Source organism: Sciurus carolinensis, chromosome 13 (assembly GCF_902686445.1).
Source record: "Sciurus carolinensis chromosome 13, mSciCar1.2, whole genome shotgun sequence".
NCBI lineage: Eukaryota > Metazoa > Chordata > Mammalia > Rodentia > Sciuridae > Sciurus > Sciurus carolinensis.
The window spans coordinates 68,304,268-68,313,550 of NC_062225.1; the positions used below are offsets into that span (position 1 = coordinate 68,304,268).

Genomic DNA, 9,283 nt, shown 5'->3' on the forward strand with positions numbered 1-9,283 from the left:
GATGTGGAGGCGCAAGTTGCAAAACTTTTTAAAAATAATCAAGAAGAGATTCAGAGAATGGTAACGGGGTAGGATGCAAGAAAAAAAACAGCCTGGGTCCCTGGGGACTGCTCTTCCTGAGTCATAAAACCCATCGGTTTTCCCTTGTCTGGAATCACTGTCCACAGTGCTAGAAACAGTGTGTTCTTATTTTCAGTTGAAAAAAAAAAAAAAAAAAAAAAAAAACCAGCCATGAAAACAATCTTAGGGCAGTTATGGTACAAAGGAGAGAAAATTTTCTTTGGAGCAAATTAATTAAGATATTAGGGAAATAGATGCTACGGGAAGGGGAGGCAGTACCCCAACAGACTTCTCCTGTTTTGAGTCCTGGCTGCCTGGACACCAGCTTTTGTCTTCCACAGAACTGGTGAAGAATATGTTTGCTTTAGAGTTCATTCAATTGAACAAATATGTATTGAGTATTTACTACAGCCTTCCTGCAGATTTAGAGAACTATGTGGCATAGGCAGATTTTCTAAGGCAGCGCCAGCACTTTGATCTTCTGAGGGCTCTGACATCTGTTCTTGTCATCTGTGTATTCGCTCGCTCTTAGCAAGGCTCCTAGCGAGGCCAGCCCCAGCAATCGGAGGCCCCCATGAGTTGTGTGCTGCATTCAAAGCTATCCCAGGAGATTTATGCTCACTGAGATAATAGCATCTCACTAATGCAGGCCAAGAGGTGAACACCCCATTTGGATTATAAAATAGCCGACGTGCTGCTAAACAGAGAATGTTGTTTTAGAAATTGATTCTAAATTCTCCAGGCTTCTGGCCCTTGTGTGCAGTACTATGGCCCAAATTATATGGCTCTTAGCCCCTACGTGGGACAGTAGCCACCTCCTCAAAGGTTCTCCCCAGCTAACAAAGGGGTGCCAGGGTAGTGGCATCTCATGGTACTCAGGAATAGGCCCAACCCTTCTTCTAACTTCAGTCCCAAGCCACTGTGAGGTGCTGATGCCCACTTTGTGAGCTTTGCCCTGCAATGCCTGGCTTTCCTCGGAAGGGGCCTCTCCAGCCCTCAGAAGGCCAGATTGGGGACGCTAGCATGGTCCACAGGCATCCGGGACCCAGAAGCCACTTGCTCAACCCCAGGTCTCCAGGGTCTTTCATGCACACGGTTCCTGCAGCTTCTGTCCTAAACTCTCCAGCTTTCCAGCCTGCCCGATTTATCCTCTTTCCTTACTCACAGGTTCCCATAAACCATCCATTTGGGGGCCCTCCATTAAACAGGAGATTGGCTGTTGGTGGAATCAAAGCACTGTGGTCTGTACGGAGAAGAAGTCTGGGGGGGGGGGGGTAGAGGAGGCTGGCCACCCACTTAGGTCCTGTTCTGGGAAGTCGTTTTCTCCGTGGAGCCTTCCCCTCTACAGCTCTGGCAGCACTGATGGCTCCCTCTGGGTTAAAGAATTCACGAAGGGTGTCTAGATGGGAAGTGGATGTGGGAGAACACAGCTCTACGTCTTAGTCACCCATGGCTGGCTGACTTGGAGTGGTCTCCTTCCCTCCCTAGGCCTTGTCAATGAATCAGGGTCTCACCGTAGGTTGCTTCAAGTTCTAAATAGTCTAAAAATGTGATGCTGTGATAGAAAATGGAGTCCATTATCTGTCTTTTGATGAGAAAGTTTTACACATGTCAATAAAGAAATTATGATTCTCTAAATCAGGAAACTTTTTACAGCCTTTAAACTATACACATATCCCCCCCCCCAAAAAAAAAGAAACAAAGAAAAATGAAAACATATGACCACACAAATTTGTACATGAATTTGTATAAAGCATTCTTCATAAGAGTCAAAGAAAGTAGAAATAACCCAAACATCCATCAACGGATGAACTGGTAAACAAAATGTGGTCCATCTCTACAATGTAATAGTCTTTGGTAATACAAAGGAATGGAGTTCTGACACATGCTGACCACATGGACAAACCTTACAAACAGTGAGCTAAGTGAAAGAAGCCAGACACACAAGGCCACACGGCGTATCATTCCATCTATATGAATATTCAGAATAGGCAACTCTATAAAGTAGGTTAAGGTTGTGAATGGCTATAGGAAGCGGGGTTGGGGAGCCATTGCTAATGCAAAGGAGTTTTCTTTTGTCTGCTATGGATATGCCACATTATGGGTTTTCATCAGTTGATGAACATTTGGAAATTTTCCACTTTGGGGTTATTATTAATTATGCTGCTATGAACATTCATGCACATGGTGTTATATGAATATGTCTTCAGTTTTCTTGGGTATATACCTAGGAGTAGAATTGCTGGGTCATACAGTAACTTTATGTTTAACTTTTTGAGAAACTGCCAAATCGTTTTCCAAAATGACTGCATCATCTTTTATTCCCATCAGAAATGTATGAGGGTTCCATTTTCCTCGTCCATGTCTACACTTATTTTCTGTTTAAATAATTTTGATTATAACATTAGTGGGTGTGAAATGGTGTTCTTGTTTGTGTATTTTTAAAAATATTTTCTTTTAGTTGTCAATGGACCTTTATTTTATTAATTAATTGATTAATTAATTTATTTATTTATATGTGGTGCTGAGGATGGAACCCAAGGCATTGCACATGCCAGGCAACCACTCTACACTGAGCCACAATCCCAGCCCGCTTGTTTGTCTTTTGATACATGGTCTCACTATGTTGCCCAAGTTGGGCTGGAACTCATGATCCTTCTCCTTCAGCCTTCAGAGTAGCCGGGATTACAGGCATTAATCTGGCTTTGATTTGCATTTCCTTGACAACTTATAATACAGAATATCTTTTCATGTGCTTACTGATCATTCATATATTGAAAAGTACCAATTTACAACCTTTAAATTGGGTTGTCTATTATTGAAATATAAGCATCTTTTACATATTTTGAATACTAGGCCTTTATCAGATATCGATAGGATTTATAAATATTTTTTCCTGTTCTGTAGGGAGGAACATACTCTGTAGAGTTTTTTAATGAGAAAACATTTAATTTTTTTTTTTTTTTTTTTTTTTTGCAGTGCTGGGGATCGAACCCAGGGTCTTGTGCTTCCAAGGCAAACACTCTACTGACTGAGCTATCTCCCCAGCCCGAAAAAAACATTTAATTTTGATGAAGTCTAATTTACCTTTTTCTTTGGTTTTACAATTTCAATGTCGTATCTGAGAAAATGTTGCTACATCCAAAGTTCCAATGATTTACACCTATATTTTCTTCTAAGAGTTTTATCTTTTAGGCTTTTAAGTTTTTTATCTATCTTAAATTTTGCATATAGTGTGAGGTGGGGTTCCAGGTTCATTGGTTTGCATGAGGGCAAATGGTTGTACCAGCACCGTTTAGTTAAAAAAAAAAAATCTTGGGTAGTGTGTTAGGCTCCACCAGAATCTTAGTCCTATGCGATGGCATCTCTCTACGACCAGGCAATCACGGTTTTCTCCCCAAACGGACACCTTTTCCAAGTGGAATATGCCCAGTAAGCAATGAAGAAAGGATCCACTGTGGTGGAATTCGAGGCACCAATATAGTTGTGCTTGGAGGAGAAAAAAATCTGTTGCTAAAGTTCAAGATGAAAGAACTGTGAGGAAAATTCGTGCCCTTGATGATCACATCTACATGGCTTTTGCAGGATTGACTGTTGATGCTAGAGTAGTTATAAACAGAGCCCGGGTGGAGTGTCAGAGCCATAAGCTACAGTCTACCCAGTCATTGTAGAATATATAACTTGCTTCATAGCAACTTTAAAGCAGATATATACCCAGAATAATGGACGAAGACCTTTTGGTATCTCTGATTTAATCATAGGTTTTGATGATGATAGTATCCCAAGATTATATCAGACAGAACCCTCTGGGACTTACTATGCATGGAAAGCAAATGCATTCGGCAGAAGTGCTGAAACTGTCCGAAAATTTCTAGAAAAGAATTACACAGAAGATGCTATAGCAAATGACAATGAAGCTATCAAATTAGCAATAAGAACTTTGCTAGAATTTGTCCAGTCTGGTGGAAAAAACACTGAACTGGCTATAAGAAGAAGAAATCAACCTTTGAAGATGTCTGGTGCTAAAGAAATTGAGTTACAGGTAACTGAAATAGGAAAGGAAAAGGAAGAAGCCAAGAAGAAAAAATCAAAGAAGAATGCCTGATTCTTAGGATGAGCACTGGCAGCTTTTAATGTTTTGCTGTACCGCTTGGAATTACTTAATGAAGAATTAAAAGAAATAAGTTAGTTTGCAGCATTACCTTTAGTACTCATCTGGGCTACTTTGAGAATGCCAAATGTGTGGCTATCTTTAGTCTGTTACATAGATTGATGTGAAGGTTTTCTTTGAAAGCAGATTCCAGTAATTGTTGAAAGCAGTCATAATTCCACGTAAGCCTGAGACTATATACGATAACTTGTCTGATGTGTAGGTTTTCTTTAGATAAGCAGATTTAATTAAGAAAAAAATTCTAATTTTAAGAAATGACTAATTTGGGTGAAGTTTGACTGTTCACTCTCAGTTAAAGAGCTGACTGTTCCACAATAAATTGAATATAATATTCTTTTTTTTTACGTTTACATAGGGTAATGATGTTTATTTTATTTTTCCCCTCCCCCCCCACCCCTCTCACCCCTCCCACCCCTCCCACCCCTCTTTTCCCTCTACACAGTCCTTCTTTCCTTCATTCTTACCGCTCTCCTTAGCCTAACTCTAAACCTAACCCTAAACCTAATGCTAGCCCCTCCCACCCCCCATTATATGTCCTCATCTGCTTATCAGCGAGATCATTTGTCCTTTAGTTTTTTGAGATTGGCTTATCTCACTTAGCATGATATTCTCCAATTTCGACCATTTGCCTACAAATGCCATAATTTTATCATTCTTCATTGCGGAGTAATATTCCATTGTATAAATATGCCACAGTTTCTTTATCCATTCATCAACTGAAGGGCATCTAGGTTGGTTCCACAATCTGGCTATGGTGAATTGAGCAGCAATGAACATTGATGTGGCTGTATCTCTGTAGTATGCTGATTTTAAGTCCTTTGGGTATAGGCCAAGGAGTGGGATAGCTGGGTCAAATGGTGTTTCCATTCCAAGCTTTCTGAGGAATCTCCACACTGCTTTCCAGAGTGGCTGCACTAATTTGCAACCCCACCAGCAATGTATGAGTGTTCCTTTTTCACCACATCCTCGCCAACACCTATTGTTGCTTGTATTCTTGATAATCACCATTCTAATTGGGGTGAGATGAAATCTTAGGGTAGTTTTGATTTGCATTTCCCTTATTACTAGGGATGTTGAACATTTTTTCATATATCTGGTGATTACTTGTACATCTTCTTCTGTGAAGTGTCTGTTCATTTCCTTAGCCCATTTGTTGATTGGATTATTTGTATTCTTCGTGTAGAGTTTTTTGAGTTCTTTATAGATTCTGGAAATTAGCGCTCTATCTGAGGTATGGTTGGCAAAGATATTCTCCCACTCTGTAGGCTCTCTCTTCACATTTCTGATAGTTTCCTTTGCTGAGAGAAAGCTTTTTAGTTTGAATCTATCCCAGTTGTTGATTCTTGCTTTTATTTCTTGTGCTATGGGAGTCCTGTTAAGGAAGTCTGATCCTAAGCCAACAAGTTGAAGATTTGGACCTACTTTTTCTTCTATAAGATGCAGGGTCTCTGGTCTGATTCCGAGGTCCTTGATCCATTTTGAGTTGAGTTTTGTGTAGGGTGAGAGATAGGGGTTTAATTTCATTCTATTGCATATAGTTTTCCAGTTTTCCCAGCACCATTTGTTGAAGAGGCTATCTTCTCTCCATTGCATATTTTTGGAACCTTTGTCTAGTATGAGAAAATTGTATTTATTTGGGTTTGTGTCCATGTCCTCTATTCTGTACCATTGATCTACCTGTCTATTTTGGTACCAATACCATGCCGTTTTTGTTACTATTGCTTTGTAGTAGAGTTGAAGATCTGGTATTGCAATACCCCCTGCTTCGCTCTTGCTGCTGAGGATTGCTTTAGCTATTCTAGGTTTTTTATTCTTCCAGATGAATTTCATAATTGCTTGCTCTATTTCTGCAAGGTACATCATTGGGATTTTAATTGGAATTGCATTGAATCTGTATAGAACTTTAGGTAGTATAGCCATTTTGACGATATTAATTCTGCCTATCCAGGAACATGGGAGATCTTTCCATCTTCTAAGGTTTTCTTTAATTTCTTTCTTTAGTGTTCTGTAGTTCTCATTGTAGAGGTCTTTCACCTCTTTTGTGAGATTGATTCCCAAGTATTTTATTTTTTTCGATGCTATTGTGAATGGGGTAGTTTTCCTAATTTCTCTTTCTGAAGATTCATCACTTATGTATAAAAATGCATTGGATTTATGAGCATTGATCTTGTAACCTGCTACTTTACTGAATTCACTTATGAGTTCTAAAAGTTTTCTGGTGGAATTTCCAGGTTCCTCTAAATATATAATCATGTCATCAGCGAACAGGGATAGTTTGAGTTCTTCTTTTCCTATTCATATCCCTTTAATTTCTTTGGTTTGTCTGATTGCTCTGGCTAGAGTCTCAAGGACGATGTTGAATAGAAGCGGTGAAAGAGGGCATCCCTGCCTTGTTCCAGTTTTTAGGGGAAACGCTTTCAGTTTTTCACCATTTAGAATGATATTAGCCATGGGCTTAGCGTAGATTGCCTTTATAATGTTTAGGAATGTTCCCACTACCCCAATTTTTTCTAGTGTTTTGAGCATGAAGGGATGCTGTATTTTATCAAATGCTTTTTCTGCATCTATTGAAATAATCATGTGATTCTTAACTTTAAGTCTGTTGATATGGTGAATGACATTTATTGATTTCCGAATGTTGAACCAACCTTGCATCCCTGGGATAAAACCCACTTGATCGTGGTGCACTATCTTTTTAATATATATTTGTATGCGATTTGCTAAAATTTTGTTGAGAATTTTTGCATCGATGTTCATTAAGGATATTGGTCTGAAATTTTCTTTCCTCGATGTGTCTCTGTCTGATTTAGGTATCAGGGTGATATTGGCTTCATAGAACGAGTTTGGTAGGGTTCCCTCCTCTTCTATTTCATGGAATAGTTTGAGGAGTATTGGAATGAGCTCTTCTTTAAAGGTTTTGTAGAACTCGGCTGAGAACCCATCTGGTCCTGGACTTTTCTTTGTTGGTAGGCTTTTGATGACCTCTTCTATTTCATTGCTTGAAATTGGTTTATTTAAGTTGTGTATGTCCTCCTCGTTCAGTTTAGGTAGTTCATATGTCTCTAGAAATTTGTTGATGTCTTCGAGGTTTTCTGTTTTGTTGGAGTATAGATTTTCGAAATAGCTTCTAATTATGTTTTGTATTTCACTCGTGTCTGTTGTGATGTTTCCTTGTTCATTCCGAATTTTAGTAATTTGAGTCTTCTCCCTCTTTCTCTTTGTTAGTGTGGCTAAGGGTTTATCAATTTTATTTATTTTTTCAAAGAACCAACTATTTATTTTGTTAATTTTTCCGATTGTTTCTTTTTTTTTTTTTTAATTTATTTATTTATTTTTTTTACGTTTACATAGGGTAATGATGTTTATTATATTTTTCCCCTCCCCCCCACCCCTCCCACCCCTCTTTTCCCTCTACACAGTCCTTCTTTCCTTCATTCTTACTGCTCTCCTTAGCCTAACTCTAAACCTAACCCTAAACCTAATGCTAGCCCCTCCCACCCCCCATTATATGTCCTCATCCGCTTATCAGCGAGATCATTTGTCCTTTAGTTTTTTGAGATTGGCTTATCTCACTTAGCATGATATTCTCCAATTTCGACCAATTGCCTACAAATGCCATAATTTTATCATTCTTCATTGCGGAGTAATATTCCATTGTATAAATATGCCACAGTTTCTTTATCCATTCATCAACTGAAGGGCATCTAGGTTGGTTCCACAATCTGGCTATGGTGAATTGAGCAGCAATGAACATTGATGTGGCTGTATCTCTGTAGTATGCTGATTTTAAGTCCTTTGGGTATAGGCCAAGGAGTGGGATAGCTGGGTCAAATGGTGTTTCCATTCCAAGCTTTCTGAGGAATCTCCACACTGCTTTCCAGAGTGGTTGCACTAATTTGCAACCCCACCAGCAATGTATGAGTGTTCCTTTTTCACCACATCCTCGCCAACACCTATTGTTGCTTGTATTCTTGATAATCGCCATTCTAATTGGGGTGAGATGAAATCTTAGGGTGGTTTTGATTTGCATTTCCCTTATTACTAGGGATGTTGAACATTTTTTCATATATCTGGTGATTACTTGTACATCTTCTTCTGTGAAGTGTCTGTTCATTTCCTTAGCCCATTTGTTGATTGGATTATTTGTATTCTTCGTGTAGAGTTTTTTGAGTTCTTTATAGATTCTGGAAATTAGCGCTCTATCTGAGGTATGGTTGGCAAAGATATTCTCCCACTCTGTAGGCTCTCTCTTCACATTTCTGATAGTTTCCTTTGCTGAGAGAAAGCTTTTTAGTTTGAATCTATCCCAGTTGTTTATTCTTGCTTTTATTTCTTGTGCTATGGGAGTCCTGTTAAGGAAATCTGATCCTGAGCCAACAAGTTGAAGATTTGGACCTACTTTTTCTTCTATAAGATGCAGGGTCTCTGGTCTGATTCCGAGGTCCTTGATCCATTTTGAGTTGAGTTTTGTGTAGGGTGAGAGATAGGGGTTTAGTTTCATTCTATTGCATATAGTTTTCCAGTTTTCCCAGCACCATTTGTTGAAGAGGCTATCTTTTCTCCATTGCATATTGTTGGAACCTTTGTCTAGTATGAGAAAATTGTATTTATTTGGGTTTGTGTCCATGTCCTCTATTCTGTACCATTGATCTACCTGTCTATTTTGGTACCAATACCATGCCGTTTTTGTTACTATTGCTTTGTAGTAGAGTTGAAGATCTGGTATTGCAATACCCCCTGCTTCACTCTTGCTACTGAGGATTGCTTTAGCTATTCTAGGTTTTTTATTCTTCCAGATGAATTTCATAATTGCTTGCTCTATTTCTGCGAGGTACATCATTGGGATTTTAATTGGAATTGCATTGAATCTGTATAGAACTTTAGGTAGTATAGCCATTTTGACGATATTAATTCTGCCTATCCAGGAACATGGGAGATCTTTCCATCTTCTAAGGTTTTCTTTAATTTCTTTCTTTAGTGTTCTGTAGTTCTCATTGTAGAGGTCTTTCACCTCTTTTGTGAGATTGATTCCCAAGTATTTTATTTTTTTCG

At 38.8% G+C, this 9,283-nt stretch overlaps 1 pseudogene; it reads left to right on the forward strand.

Annotated features, from left to right (window-relative positions):
• Window positions 1-3,418: 3,418 nt before the first annotated feature.
• LOC124963703 (proteasome subunit alpha type-7-like) lies at window positions 3,419-4,165 on the forward strand (annotated as a pseudogene).
• The last annotated feature ends 5,118 nt before the right edge of the window (window positions 4,166-9,283 follow it).